Here is a 16,178-nt window from a genome sequence, read left to right as displayed (position 1 = left end):
CGATATATTTCCAAGTCGGGATGGTGTGTGACTTGGAGGGGAACATGCAGGTGGTGTCGTTCCCATGTGCCTGCTGCTCTTGTCCTTCTAGGTGGTAGAGGTTGCGGGTTTGGGAGGTGCTGTCGAAGAAGCCTTGGCGAGTTGCTGCAGTGCATCCTGTAGATGGTACACACTGCAGCCACAGTGCGCCGGTGAAGAGAATGAATGTTCAGGGTGGTGAATGGTGTTGAGCTTCTTGAGTGTTGTTGGAGCTGCACTCATCCAGGCAAGTGGAGAGTATTCAATCATACTCCTGACTTGTGCCTTGTAGATGGTGGAAAGGCTTTGGGGAGTCAGGAGGTGAGTCACTCGCCGCAGAATACCCAGCCTCTGATCTGCTCTTGTAGCCACAGTATTTATGTGGCTGGTCCAGTTAAGTTTCTGGTCAATGGTGACCCCCCCCAGGATGTTGATTGTGGGGGATTTGGCAATAGTAATGCCGTTGAATGTCATGAGGAGGTGGTTAGACTCTCTTTTGTTGGAGATGGTCATTGCCTGGCACTTGTCTGGTGTGAATGTTACTTGCCACTTATGAGCCCAAGCCTGGACGTTGTCCAGGTCTTGCTGCATGCGGGCACGGACTGCTTCATTATCTGAGGGGTTGCGAATGGAACTGAACATCCCCACTTCTGACCTTATGATGGAGGAAAGGTCATTGATGAAGCAGCTGAAGATGGTTGGGCCTAGGACACTGCCCTGAGGAACTCCTGCAGCAATGTCCTGGGGCTGAGATGATTCAACTCCAGCAACCACTACCATCTTCCTTTGTGCCAGGTATGACTCCAGCCACTGGAGAGCTTTCCCCCGATTCCCATTGACTTCAATTTTACTGGGGCTCCTTGGTGCCACACTCGGTCAAATGCTGCCTTGATGTCAAGGGCAGTCACTCTCACCTCACCTCTGGAATTCAGCTCTTTTGTCCATGTTTGGACCAAGGCTGTAACGCGGTCTGGAGCAGAGTGGTCCTGGCGGAACCCAAACTGAGCATCGGTGAGCAGGTTATTGGTGAGTAAGTGCCGCTTGATACCACTGTCGTCGACACCTTCCAGCACTTTGCTGATGATTGAGAGTAGAGTGATGGAGCGGTAATTGGCTGGTTTGGATTTGTCCTGCTTTTTGTGAACAGGACATACCTGGAAAATTTTATAGTGTATTGTTCTGTAAAAACACCCTTTCGTCCTAGCTGTTGCTTCACGGCATTGATCATGAATCTTCAAAGATCTATGCACGAAAAGTATCCAGATCTCTTACTTTCTCCACTGGCTTTAGTTCTTATCTTAGTACCATCTGGAAACTTGCAGATCATTACCCCAACACCTACTTCTAGATCATTAATGAAAATAATAAATAGCAACGGTCCTAACACTGATCTCTGCAGTACTCCATTGGCGACTGGTCTCCAATCAGATGCAATCCATCTACAACCACTTCATGCCACGGGCTTTCAGCCAGTTCTCAATCCAGCACAGTAGCTTGCCACTAATACTCAAGACAATTATAGTGACCCTCACTTGTAAATAGTGAAGATCTAGCAGTCTCAACTATCACTGCAGTGCCATCTGCCATGCTGTGAAAACAGCAGCCAGAATTGTTTTCCCAACCGTAACCCAATTTGTGGTACAAATTAAAATATTATCCAGCAAACAGCAAGTTCACAAACATCTGGAACAAAAATATACATGAATGCCTCATGTCCATGGTGGCCATTCCCTCATTTTTGAGATCCTTCACAAGGTAGACAACTGTGAGATATCAATAAAGGTAGACACATGACTAATCTCAGGAACGTGAAAAATAATGCATTATCAAACACAATGTGCAGAATGTGGGTAGGGGTCTGCATCTGAATTATTCCACAGCTAGCTCTTTCGCTCAACAGTTCTAGCAAGGCATTTTACATAGGAGATATATTGGGGGGGGGGGGGGGGGGCGCGTGGAGGAGCATGGCAAACCACCCTAGGTCACTCAACTCGTGGCTGCACAGCGTATGTTGGTAGAGGGCTCTGAGCAGCTCACCAGCTCTCCCTCAAATGGATAATACCCTGTGCATACACACCTTGTAGAACACACCTACCTCCAACACAAATCCTTTAAAACAATTTTATTTTACACCATAGGTTACATCATCTCCTCCAAAAAGAATACTGCCTCGGAAACATAATTAAGAACGGATGGCAGAGTTTAAAAAATGGCCCATTATGACATCTTTGTCACCAGTTTGCAAACCACAAGTCAACATATTTTGCACTTTTAAAATGATTTCTTCAGAGGGAAATTGAGGTGATTGTGTAAGACACAAACTGAGGTATCAGAGAGAATCAAAACCCTTACATCAAGTTGTCAACCTCAGCTGCAATACCATAAGCAGAAACAAGAAAATTGGGGGCAATTGGAAAATGACATTTCTGCACCATGCTCCCACACCAACAGCTACATAGTTGGAGGCCAGGGCATCTTTGAAATGCAGCAGTTGCACGGGCCAGGAGAAATAAAAGGGAAAAAAAAAAGCAACATCCTTCAAAAAAAAATTTTTAAATATAGAAATTCCTTTTAACTGTATAATTTAAATTTAATTTAATGTGTTGTATAAGCAGAGTATATGAAAGAGCGCTATGGGCTAAAGTTTATACCCCGCATGTGATGCTCTTGTATTTATGAAGCTCACTGACAAGATGTAAATCGTAGTCTGTAGATTTTCATGTACTGCCCATACTGCTTCCCTGGTACCATTTTAAAATGAGGGAATACCCAACTGCTGCTATGCTGGCACGTATTTTTCATTGACAGCTACATTTCAAAAGCAGGTCTCTGCAGTCTGAGGCCTGTGCCTAATGCCATAGAACTACAGACTTACAGCATGAAGGAAACCATTCAGCTTAATGTGTTTGTGCTGCAGCAAACCAGAACTGATCCCACTCCCCTGCTCTCTCCCCGTGGCAATGTATCTTCCTCTGCTTCAAATGTTTATTTACTCTGCCCTTAAAAATGTTGTCTCTGCTTGAACTACTCCATGTGGCAGAAAATAGTTCTCCTGATTAGGATAAAAGAAAGACTTGCATTAATATAGCATTTTTCATGACCTCAGGACATCCCAAAGCGCTTTACTGGCAATGAAGCATTTTTGAAGTGTAGTCACTGTTGTAATGTTGGAAACAGTTAAAACAAACTGGGAAACAAATGACTTCCCCCACCAGTTAATGTCTTCGCCAATATGAATTATGCATTTCTAGTAAATGCAACAGCACCCCAGATAAACAGATAGAAAAATTAACTCTCAGAATTCAATAGCCACCAGTGCAAACATCAAACCAAAAAACAATTAAGGAACACAGTAACCAGACCTCTAAGACAGGTCGACAAGGGTAGATTTTACAAATTTGCAATTCCACATGAAGACCTGCACCAAAATCAAAATCTAGCCTAGTGTCCAAGGATAATTAATATACACACACACACACACACACACACCTCTATTTCTCATACATGTTCTATACCATTACTGAGTTCATATGCAAAGGATACTGTTGAAACTTATGCCACAGTAATAGCTAGTCTTAACAAGGAATTAATTATGTACCCTTGGGATTTCGAAGCATATCGACAGATGCAGGTGCATAATGATAGTACAAAAATATTTTGGGCAGAAGAACTACTTCTTGTAACTTTTGCACAGATTAAAAAGTTGCTTTTAAGACTATGTACAGAATCCCATCAATTTGGCTACCTGCTACTTTGTCACTGGTTTTCCTTGGGCTCGTGCACGAGAACACACAAATAACTGTTGGGACTTTAATTTTTCTAAGCAAGTCATCACAACTCAAGGCTTCGAGAGCATTTACACAATGCACAATTCCAGTTCTGGCTGATGTCGTGGTAGGTAAAACAATGGTATCTTTTTGTTTTTTTTTTAAAAAACTTAAATGAAACTGAAAAGTGACCGTAGATTAAAAATACCAGTCAAGTCCTTCTGGGAAGACTTACAATATTAAGCATGTTAACCTTACTAACTCTGCAATCCGAAATAAACACAAAAAGGGGAGTTTTCTACACAAGAAACAAACTCGGAGGTTCAAACAGTGAGTACGTGAACTTGTGAAGAACTAAATTAAGAATTCCTTCCTGGGCACAATTATATGAAACATCTTGATGCAAAGTGGACATCAGGCCTTAAGTACCGTAAACTGGTCAGTAGGCAGAAAAACCATCTGCTATGTTATCTGGAACAACAACTCCATGAAAAGCTCCTTGGATTGTAGTCGAGAACTGTCACATTGACTATAATGCCAACCCTTGGATTTTATTGGGCGTCTTCATCTTGACTATGCTTGCATGGGTTCCAATGAGTCAATCACCCAGGCATAGATATACACAGACATACGGCATCCTGAGATGCACTGTGACCATGGGCATGAAAACCCTAGATGCTAAAGAGAAGCTGATAATTTTGCCCCTTAAACATGAATCCAAGTTCCTTCCAGGGGTATGCTGGTAGATACTATGAAAGCAAACATCAGCATCCTTTAGGTCTACAGCAACCAATCAGTTCCCTGGCACATTGTGACAATCGTCTTGCTTCAGGAATCATTTTAGAACCATGAAGTTTAATATAGGGTGAAATAACTGTCTTTTTGAAGAATATGAAATACTTGAAGGAACCCATTCTCCAGATCGAAAAAACTTCATCGCCCCTACTGTTCGTGGTTTTTCTGTTCCAATTAACAGCACTTCTATCATGATAAGAGTCCTGGCAGTGATACAATCCAAATAACCTATGAAATCTCAAAAAGCATGCTTTTGAGGAAGGATAACTTCTCTAGTAGTCTCTAGGACCCATGCAACTCTAGTGATGCTTCCCCACAAGCCTTTAAACTCCTACAGGCAAACCCTATCCAGGCCTCAGACTAGAAAGAAATATCTAGCGAGTCACTGTTATGAGGCCAGAGGCAGCCTGTAACCACAATAGGATCCCTAGCGAATGCCTCTGGGGTATAGCTGAAACGAGAGCACAAATTCTGGTGTGATGCCCAGGAATTCTAGGCAGCGCCATGAAAAAGCTGCAGCTGAGCCAGACTTTGTAGCACTGGTTTAAACAAGATTTGCTCCTCTTTTCACAACCATCCTGGTCATAGCATATTTGGTTTTGCTTATAGGATTTCAGTACTTCTCCACCTGTTCCCAAACGAACAACTTTCACAAAGGGTAGTTATAATCAGTGACTGCTATGCCTTCCATGGGAGAGATGTTAAGCGCACCCCAGGTTGGAAGCAGAAAAATACCCCGAAAGCCTCAGATCGCATTGTTAAGCAGAGTATCGATCACTGTTTCCTACTGCAGTGTTGCACTCTAAATTTGGTTTTCTATCAAGGAAAATGCTCAATCTGTTCTGTAATTACCTGGGGCTGCGTGGTCCTATGACGAACAAAATCTGCCAAATAGGCTTGGTAGCATGCCATCCTAACTTTATTAGGTCCTCGTTAGTAATTTCATCAGCCAAGTGCATCCATTCATTTCGACGCTCTGCTGGGAAGTTTGGGGTCCATCTCCTACGTAGGTGATTTGTCTACTGCAGGAGAGGATCCGAAGTACAAGTTTTGAGTCTGTTACTGATCTACCATTCATTGGATTTATTCAGTATCGGTGGATCTTGTATGCATGGGATTTTTGAGGGGGGCTTAGATGAAATTTGTGTACATTGGTCCAGACCTTTGAGACTATTATCCAGAGGGGTGTCACCAAGCGAAACCCTGTGAATACCACCTGATGTTGTTTATGCAAGATCTGAAGCAGCATTGTCCAATATGTTAGCCACTAGTCACATGTGGCTAATTGAGAATCTAGATGTGGTTAATTGCATTGGTAACTTTGTGCGTTGGTTTTAAAATAGCAATACAAAAAAAGTGTGCAAGTATTTCTTGATTGTTGAGTGCTTTATTTCCTTAGTTACTGAATGGGAATAGATGCTTGTTAAGTAATATACACGTGAAGTACATTTACCTGTATTGTGTGAATGTATTGTGTATGGCAGTTTCTAGTAAAATTAGCGCATGTGGCTGAAACAGTGTTGCTCTTGCCACACCTGTGGCTAATCAGCAATTTCGATTGGTCAATAACAATGATCTAGAGGAAGAGTTCTACTCCAGGGTTAGAAATGCCTGAAGTGAATAAATGAAGCTTTGAGGGATTCTCACATTAAGCTTCTATTCTGTAACCATTGTACCCTCTGGAAATTTGTCATTATCTTGCTCCTCCATACAAGAGATAAGGAGATTGGGCGGGAAAGTGGAGTTGAGGTTGAAGATCAGCCATGATCTTATTGAATGACGGAGCAGGCTCGTGGGGCCATATGGCCTACTCACGCTCCTATTTCTTATATTCTTATGTCCCTCAGAGGATACTATTTTTAATTGCCTCAAGTAGATGGGGACCTTATAAAGCAAGCCTATGGGCTTCTGTTGGTTGTAGGGTGCAAGTGTGTCCCCCCTTTTCGAAGGGTGCAAGTGTGCCCCCCCTTTTCGAAGGGTACAAGGCTCTCTCGAGTCACTGACCATTTTGTTCAGGTAGTTGAATTGGTCATGCAAAGGGTTTGTTAAGGGAAGGTCGTGTCTGACTAACTGGATTGAATTTTTTGAGGAGGTAACAAGGAGGGTCGATGAGGGTAGTGCATTTGAAGTAGAATACATGGATTTTAGCAAGGCTTTTGACAAGGTCCCACATGGCAGACTGGTCAAAAAAGTACAAGCCCATGGGATAGAAGGGAAAGTGGCAAGTTGGATCCAAAATTGGCTCAGTGGCAGGAAGCAAAGAGTAATGGTTGACTGGTATTTTTGTGGCTGGAAGGCTGTTTTCCAGGGGGTTCCGCAGGGCTCAGTACTAGGTCCCTTGCTTTTTGTGAAATATATTAATCATTTGGACTTAAATGTAGGGGGCATTAAGAAGTTTGCAGATGATACAAAAATTGGCCGTGTGGTTGATAGCGAGGAAGAAAGCTGTAGACTACAGGGAGATATCAATAGACTGGTCAGGTGGGCAGAAAAGTGGCAAAAGGAATTAAATCCAGAGAAGTGTGAGGTAATGCATCTAGGAAGGGCAAACAAAGCAAGGGAGTACATAATAAATGGGAGGATATTGAAAGGTGTAGAGGAAATGAGGGACCTTGGAGTGCATGTCCACAGATCCCTAAAAGGTAGCAGGACAGGTAGATAAGGCGGTTAAGAAGGCATATGGGATACTTTCCTTTATTAGCTGAGGCATAGAATTTAAGAGCAGGGAGGTTATGCTGGAACTGTATAAAACACTAGTTAGGCCACAGCATGAGTACTGCCTCCAGTTCTGGTCACCACGTTACAGGAAGGATGTAATTGCACTGGAGAGGGTACAGAGGAGATTTACGAGGATGTTGCCAGGACTGGAGAATTTTAGCTATGAAGAAAGATTGAAAAAGCTGGGGCTGTTTTCTTTGGAACAGAGGAGGATGGGGTTGATTTAATTGAGGTGTACAAAATTATGAGAGGCCTGGATAGAGTGGATAGGATGGACCTATTTCCCATAGCAGAGAGGTCAATAACCAGTAGGCATAGATTTAAAATTGGTAGAAGGATTAAAGGGGAGCTGAGGAAAAATGTTTTCAACCAGAGGGTGGTAGGGGTCTGGAACGTAGTGTGTGAAAAGGTGGTGGAGGCAAAAACCCTCAACTCATTCAAAAAGTACATGGATGTGCACATGAAGTGCCATGACCTACAAGGCTACGGAACAAGTGCTGGAAAGTGGGATTAGGCTGGGTGGTTCATTTTCAGCCGCCACAGACACAATGGGTCGAATGGCCTCCTTCTGTGCCGTAAATTTTCTATGAAGTCCTCTATGGTTCCATGTCATATTATTCAGGAAGGGTACTAGGCTGCCAAATTCATCTGAGTTTCCTCAAATCCTCTGCCCCCATAAGAATCTGTAGATGCCTCAAAGGGTCCTTACCTATGCAAGTAGAGGCGATTTACTTAGATCCACATTGGAGATGTGGGGGAGGAGCTAGAAGCACAAAACCAAGCTAGTTTCAGTATTGGGTTATGGTTCGGAATGTTTCTCAGTGCTCCTCAGAGGGATATGATTGGTTTGATTTGGCTATCCTGAGAGTATGATCCAAAAAGTACCTAGTTCTGTTCAGTGCTATTGTCCTGTGAAGTGGCGCAGATTCAGAGTTGAGGTAACCTTGTCAGAAGGGAGTTACAGGTTACTAGACTGATAGTTAATTCTTTGACAAGATGAATGTAACTTGTCCTTAAATGAACAATGAATTTGCTTCTAGTAAGTAGAGACAGTATCTCAGGGTATGGAGGTCTTGCAATGGCAGTCAGTGCAGATGAACTCTCAGCACCAAGAAGCAAAAGAAACTCAAAACTGCTCCATGTTGTCCAATATTGTTCAGCCCCCAATGACTGAGGTCACAGAGTGCTCAGCACTGTGAATTGCCGATATTTCCTAAGGATTAATTGGTCTTGGTGTGTGTTCTACTACACCCACTAGGCCTGGTTTTCTTAGCCTTACCATGGTTGCATGTTTTCTATTGACTAATGTGGGAAACACAGTGAAGTCATTCCTTACAAGTGCACTGGAAACACATTTTGCAACTTGTGCATTGTTTAGGCCAAAAACATTTTATGCATCAATAGTAAATGTTCTGTTTGCACAGTATTTAAAGCCTTTCATAGATAGCCAGATTTGCTGACCCAACTATGGAAGCACTTCATTTGTTTTAGTGCAGGTGGTGTACTGCACTGCACAACCATTACCAAATGGCACACCACATGCTCACAGTACACTTGCAGTGAGTCTAACATTCCAATTTGTGCCTTAGCCCTTGTATCCTAATATATTTCATTTCTGCCTGCTTTATTTTTGCTTTTTATTCCATGCAGAAAGCAACGATTAGTTGGCTTGGTTACCATATCACCAGAACGCACTACAGCAAGTCGCCCAGGCTTCTTCAGAAGCACCTCCCAAACCCATAACCTCCACCACCTGGAAGGACAAGGGCAGCAGGTGCATGGGAACACCATCACCTCAAGGTTGCCCTCCAAGTCACACACCATCCTGACTTGTACATATAATCAACATTCCTTCATCGCCGTTGGGTCAAAATCCTTTCATTCCCTACCCAACAGCACTGTCGGAACACCTTCACCGTACGAACTTCAAGATGGCAAAAGAACCAAAGGTGATATGAGGAAAAACTTTTTTTTTTAAGAAACACAGCGAGTGGTTAGGATCTGGAACGCATGCCCGAGGGAGTGGTGGAGGCAGATTCAATCACGGCCTTCAAAAGGGAACTGGATAAGTACTTGAAACAAAAAAAATGTGCAGGGCTACGGGGATAGGGCGGGGCAGTGGGACTAGCTGGATTGATCATGCATAGAACCGGCACAGACTCGATGGGCTGAATGGCCTCCTTCCATGCTGTAACCTTCTATGATTCTATGACAGTCCACCACCACCGTCCCAAAGGCAACTAGGGATGGGCAATAAATACAGGCCTCATCAGTGATGCCTATATCCCATGAATAAAAAAAAAGGGCATAAATATTGTTGTCCTGAAAAGGACAACCCATCTTCTGAAGATGTCAAACTTGAATCTTCTGGGGAGTCTGAAAAAGAAACACAAAAACCTGAGCAAGCCAGACAAATTAACAATATTTGGTACTCTGTCTAACCTAACCTACTCCTGTGGACAGACTGGAGAGTTGGATGACAGACGGTCCAATGCAAGGAGCAAACCAACTTGAACAGGAAAAACAAACTGTAAATGGCACAGGTTCTAGGGATTTACATGACATTGAAGTATGAGATATGCAGACCACACATCTGTAATGTTTGACAATATTTTTATGCACATGCCCAGCTGGTTTCCTTGCAACATGTCAAATTGTGCAATACTCTTATGGTGCCCAGAGGATGCAGAATGAAGAATAGTGTGAACTTTTCTCACTGGCTGTTGAATTCCCTTTAAAACTTTGAAAATGCCTGTAAATCAGTAGCTCTGTGAACTTCAGTTAGCTTTCGGTTTGCGGCCTTAATTTCAAGTCTGAGAGAATTCTCAGTCTTTGCCCTTCTTCTCCAAATGAATATTGAAAACTTCTTAAAATTTGTAGATGCGATAAAGAGAACAAGTAGTTTAATCTTTTTCTCCCATTACACTTAAACTAATAAATATCTAAAGGCATATCACAAGAGCAACTCTTGAACTGGCAGCTCCTTAAACAATTACGGGTAATTTTGACAAAACTATTTTTAGCATTTTACAGAGCAGTCACAATTTGAGATCAACGTATAATTTCATAGATGGCAGTCATTTTAAAAACATTGCAGAGCATGCACTACAGACATTTGTATGCCCACAATTTTGAAGGTACTGCTTCCGTTAGCCAAAAATGAACCCATATAAACACTTTTCAGTGTGTACTAAAGATATGCTGATGTATCTGGCAAATGAAAAACATATGGGCCAAAATATTTCTGCTAAACAAACAATGCATCTAAACATTCATACTGGTTATATAGAATTGTATAGAAATCACAAGACGGAAACAGGCTATTCCGCCAAGCAGTCCACATTGATGCTCATCTACCACAAAAACAGTAGTCCTAATCCCACATCCCTTTATCCTCCTTTCATTCAACCACATCTCTAACCTATTCTTAAATGTTGGCATAGTCTCTGCTTCAATCACTATCTCCAGTAGTGCATTCCACAGTCTCTCAACCCAGTGTAAAAATGTTTTTCCTGCTGTCTGTCCTAAATCTCTTACATTTAATCTTATATGTGTCCCCTCATTCTAGACCTCCGATTCACTGGACTGTTTCTATATACACTGTCCATCCCTTCATAATTTTAAACACCTCCATTAAATCACCCTGTAGTCTTTTCTGTCCTAACAATTTTTCAAGTCTCTCTGTATTTGCATTTCCTCATATCAGGTAGCATCCAATGAACCTGACCTGTACCCTCTCTATTGCCGCAACACCTTTCTACAAGTAGGGAGCTCAAAACTGCACACAGTGTTCCAACTATGGTCTTACAAAAGGTTTTACATAGATTTACCATTACATCTCAACTTTTATATTCTATACCTCTTGCCATAAAAGTGTTCAGTGAGCTTTTCTTTTACGGCTTTATCCATTTCAAGAGTTGCTTTTTAAATCTAGTGAGCCTGAACCTTCAAATCCCTGCTCTTCCACATCACCCAGTTTTCTACCATTCAAAAGTAAAATGATTTGTTTTAAACCAAAATGTACATCATTTATTGGCATTGAATTCCATCTGCCACTTTTTTGCTCATCAATATCCCCTTGCAGCTTCCTTTGGTCTTCAGAGTTATTTATTCTACCTATTTTAGTATTGACTGCAAATTTGGATGCAACTCCTCTAGTCCTATATCCAGAGGAACATTCCTTTAGAAACAAGAGTAAGTTAAGTAACAAACTATTAAAAAAAGGATTTGCCACAACCAGAAATTTGAAAACAAAAAGCAAAATACGTAGGCTCTAAACGATTTCCTGTAGCGTTATACAGTCAAAAACAAGTGCACGCTTCACATGAAACTAAGTTAGAGAGCTAGGGATAATTGGACCAGGGCAAGCAGATGTAATTCAGTCCTCATTTTAAAAAAGTCACACATTATGATTTTTAATTTCCATTATAAATTCCAATGTCCATATTTATAACTGTCTATATAAACTTTTATTCAGCTGAAATTACAACTTCCCACCAGTGGTGGAGCTGCAATGTCTCCATGGGACAGGGCAGAGAGAGAGAAAGAGCATAATTACAGCATGACACGTCGACAGTCAAGTTTCCATAATAAATGTCAACAGAGGGATATACAAGTGGAAAAAGTTCACAGGAAGTGCACTCAGACTTAAGATTTTTTCAAGAGTTTTTTTCCACAAATACTCAAGAATATTGTCACCGTCAGGCCTTCTCATGGAGGAAGGCTTTAATATTGTGCTCTTCAAGATGCACTTTAAAGGGGAGAAAGAATGGAGCTGTCATGGGTAATGCTAGGAGGCGGTTATATTGCACGGTGAGGTGTGAATGGGCGCATAGGTGTTATATCGGCTGGAATTATACTTCTGTTTTTCAGGAGCTTTTTTGAAATTCTGAAGCTGTTTCTGAGCCCCAGGACATCCAAACACTGCGGATGTGTGAAGTCAAAAAAAAACCTAACCAAGTGTGTCTTGATGGGTGGTGCTTCTAGCAGTCATAGAATCGTAATGTGATTAAGCAGGCATCCTATGAAACCTAACTCTAAGAAACCAGGATTATATTACAGTCTAGTCTGCAGTCAATGGTTTCACTTCTTGCTAATATCATGTGCCAGCAATGCAAAAGCTGCAATATAATGAGGGGCATAGATAAGGTAGTCAAAATCTTTTCCCAAAGATATAACGAGGGGGCATAGATCTAAGGTGAGAGGGGAGAGATACAAAAGGGTCCAGAGGGGCAGTTTTTTCACTCAAAGGGTGGTGAGTGTCTGGAACGAGCTGCCAGAGGCAGTAGTAGAGGCGGGTACAATTTTGTCTTTTAAAAAGCATTTGGACAGTTACATGGGTATAGAGGGATATGGGCCAAGTGCAGGCAACTGGGACTAGCTTAGTGGTATAAACTGGGCGACATGGACATGTTGGGCCGAAGGGCCAGTTTCCATGTTGTAAACTTCTATGATTCTACTTCTATGATTCTATAACTGCAGCGCTAGAGATGTACTTCTGCACAAAAGCAGCACAAGGTTCAGGACATTTGCGTTAATAATTTTTCTGGATTGGCTGGATTCTGGACTTGTATCATGCTGAAGAGTCACCACACTGAGCTATTGAGATATTGATGTAGGCAGAATTCTTGTTTACTGATATGGAATGCAAACTCACCCTGCTGGGACACACTCCACTTACCTATTCAGACAGCTTAGGCACAGGTCAGCAAGAGCCAATTCTTCGGGACTTCCAAGTCTTTAACAGGCTACTCTCAGAATATAGCCTCCTAAAACTGCACAGCTGACCAGCATACAACACTAGTAAGATTTCCACCGCTTGTCTAGCCAGAATCATGCTGTTCATTGCAGTACTGACATGCACAGTTACCTGGAGCTAAGTGGGGAAAATCCCACCTTCCAATAGATCTACCACCCCTCTAGGTCCCTTTAAAGAGCCAGGGTGGGTAGTCAATCATCAGACATGAGTATTAATGACAATTATAAACCCAGAGAGTAAAACAAATTGAGATCACTTCATGGAAGATTACCTTTCTCCATTATTTTTGGCATACTGTGGAAGCAGTTGATTTTACTTTTACTCTTTTTGTTGATTGCATACTGCACCAGATACTGACAGACTAAATAGTCCAATTATTCACACTGCTTAATTCATAACTGTAACATAAACCATTAGAATGACGAGGGCCATTGGAAAACTGTGGCTGCATTTTATTGCGTAATTGCAATAGTATCCCCAGCACTGCTCCCCAACCTGCCTCTTACAGCTTCTACCTTATCCTGCTATCGTTCTGGGGAGAAAAATCAAACTATGCTGCATGCTGATCTTGCAACACATTGATCAGTCGGGCAGAGCAGCATCAGATAGGAACGCGGAGCAGCAATAAGGGTGAAATCAGGGAAGACTAGCTGTGAATTGGAAAGGACAGGGAGGAGAAATAAAGAGTGCCTGTGTGAACTAGGGAGAGGAGAATAAAGCCCGAGACCTTGTGGGGGGGGGGGGGGGGGGCGGGGCGGGGAGAGAGAGAGTGGGAGCGGCGGCAGTGGAGGAGTGACAGTGTGAACTGGGGAGGGGGAATTAATTTTTAAAACTTGGTAAAATAGTTTTATTAAATGTTCAACTGTTCCAGATCAGATGTTGCAGCACTAACACACAACAGTCTGCAATTTCTCCACAAGATACAAGGGAAAATCTGTGCAATTTTTCCCAAAATCTTTCATAAATTTTCAGTAGGACTGTTGATGGTCTCCAGTGTATCACCAGAAAGTAATTACTGGTCATGAATTATGGTGTCAGGTCAGCCAATGGATGAGTACCATATCGAATCAGTCCTCAGTGAATTTTCTCTTCATGTGATTCATATATACAGAATTGTTTAAGCTAAGGGCAGGTTAGAGAACAGGAATAAAAATGAGGCAGATTTACTATGGCTTAAAGGAATGCAGCATAGTAGCATCATAGAAAATATATTTATGGTCTCAAAGCAGCAAAACAAAAAAAAACTCGAGTACTTGCATTGTGTTACCTTGGAGATCTCGGATAGTTTATATCTGTTCCATTTTTAGTCGGGTAGCAATGCAGTTAAAAAAGCGTTTTATTTCTCTCAAACTTTTCTATTGCCTACCATTTATTGAGATGCTAAAGTTTAAAATACCAAGCATGTTCTACTCTAGATGACAAAAACAACCATAAAAATCTGATAATTCTACATTATTCAGCGATGAATTATGAAACCAGAAGGAATACTCGTTTCTCAAACAACATTTTAAAAAGGTGGAAGAATGCCTCACATCTTCGTTTTAATCACACACAATCCTTCAGAAAAATACTCAATTTTACAGCTTATTTTTACCCCCATGGAGATTGACATTTCACTTCACCACTTTCCTCTGCAGTTGCTCTACTGACATATAATGGGATTGCCCACGTCTGTTCTGGAGCAGCTCCACTCATTTTAATGGGAACTATCAATCAAACCATCCTTCTGCCCCGAAAGCCCTCTGCCAATTGAGTTTACAGCATGATCCAATTGATAATGATTTTTTTTCCTGGGTACAGGTGGTTCTGAATTGACTCCAGTCTGATTCCCATTATACCAAGCCATCCAGTGAAGCACTGTCCTCGTGGAGGTAAAAGCAAGCTATGCGTATAATCAAACATATTTATTTCCTAAAACATTATGTTGAGAGAGAGACAGACAGAAGTGCACTTCTGTACGAAGTATTCCTTTACTACTTTCCATCCTCTTGAATACATTTTTAAAAATCACTCTGCTCGGATACAGTGACATGCTACAGTGGTCACTAAGTGCAGAGTTCAGTCCAGCTGATTAAACCAATCACACTGTCAAAAGTTCAAATACAGCAGCGTAGAAACTGTTCCAACTGCAAGCTCCATTTCACTTAGTGACAGTGCGATCCTTTTTGGTCCATGATACATGGTAAAAATGTAAATTGTGGCTTTGTTGTTAAACTCACTCATAACTCTCTCAAACTGGTTTTCCTTCTTATTGTAAAAATAATTCCCTGAGATGGAATAAAGCAGGTCTCTGAACTAACAATTTGAAATTTACCACAGATGTCCAAGTAGATTAATATTTTGAAACTGTCAATTAAATCCAAGAGCAGGCTGACCTGCAGCTCAGCATTTCGTTTTAAAATGCTAAACTATACAATGAAATGGGGGAATGTAGGGGGGGGGGTTGGTGTAAAAAGATGACTTTCACAAGTCAGGAAGGTAGAGCCCAAAGAGCTACATGTCATTTTATGCCGTACCAAAGTTACACAGGGATGTCTTCAACATGATTTCTCATTTGGTACATTATACATCAGTATAAAGCCGTTTTTGTTGCAGATTTCCAACATTTGCAGACTTTTGCTTTTTATTAGAAAAAGCTGGCTTAACAGTAACCTACCATATGAAAACTTTTCACACAAAACGGTACAACAGAAACAGGGAGGGGGCTCAAAAACAGAGCTCAGGAGGTCACATGTGCCTCACATTCTCCACCGCCCCCTAGATTTGATTGGCAAATATATATTTTCACCACAGGTGCTCCACCCAATTGCTTTGCCATAGCTTCCCTAACATGTCCAGTGAGGAAGTCTAAATTGTACCCAATGTTGCAATACAGTGCCGTTCTACTCAAGTTACAACTACAGGGCTCATTTACACAAAAAAAATCCCTCAAACAACAGATTATTCTCTTTTTTTTTGGGGGGGGGGGTACGGGGATTGGGACCCAAATTTAAGACCCTAAATTTAATTCAGCGAACCAGTTTTAAAACTCTGCTAAACACACTGAAATAGACGTCCCAAATTAAAAATTTGTCTGTTACATACTTTCCTGTTGCCAGCGAGAGGAGGTGGTCATAACATCA

At 41.7% G+C, this 16,178-nt stretch overlaps 1 protein-coding gene across 10 annotated transcripts in view; it reads right to left on the bottom strand.

Annotated features, from left to right (window-relative positions):
* kmt2ca (lysine (K)-specific methyltransferase 2Ca) overlaps positions 1-16,178 on the bottom strand; it is a 424,137-nt gene that overhangs the window by 394,601 nt on the left and 13,358 nt on the right. The window lies entirely within an intron of this gene.

Source organism: Heptranchias perlo, chromosome 2 (genome assembly GCF_035084215.1).
Source record: "Heptranchias perlo isolate sHepPer1 chromosome 2, sHepPer1.hap1, whole genome shotgun sequence".
NCBI lineage: Eukaryota > Metazoa > Chordata > Chondrichthyes > Hexanchiformes > Hexanchidae > Heptranchias > Heptranchias perlo.
Note: the sequence above shows the minus strand (reverse complement) of the source record. Positions and strands in the feature narration are given on the sequence as shown.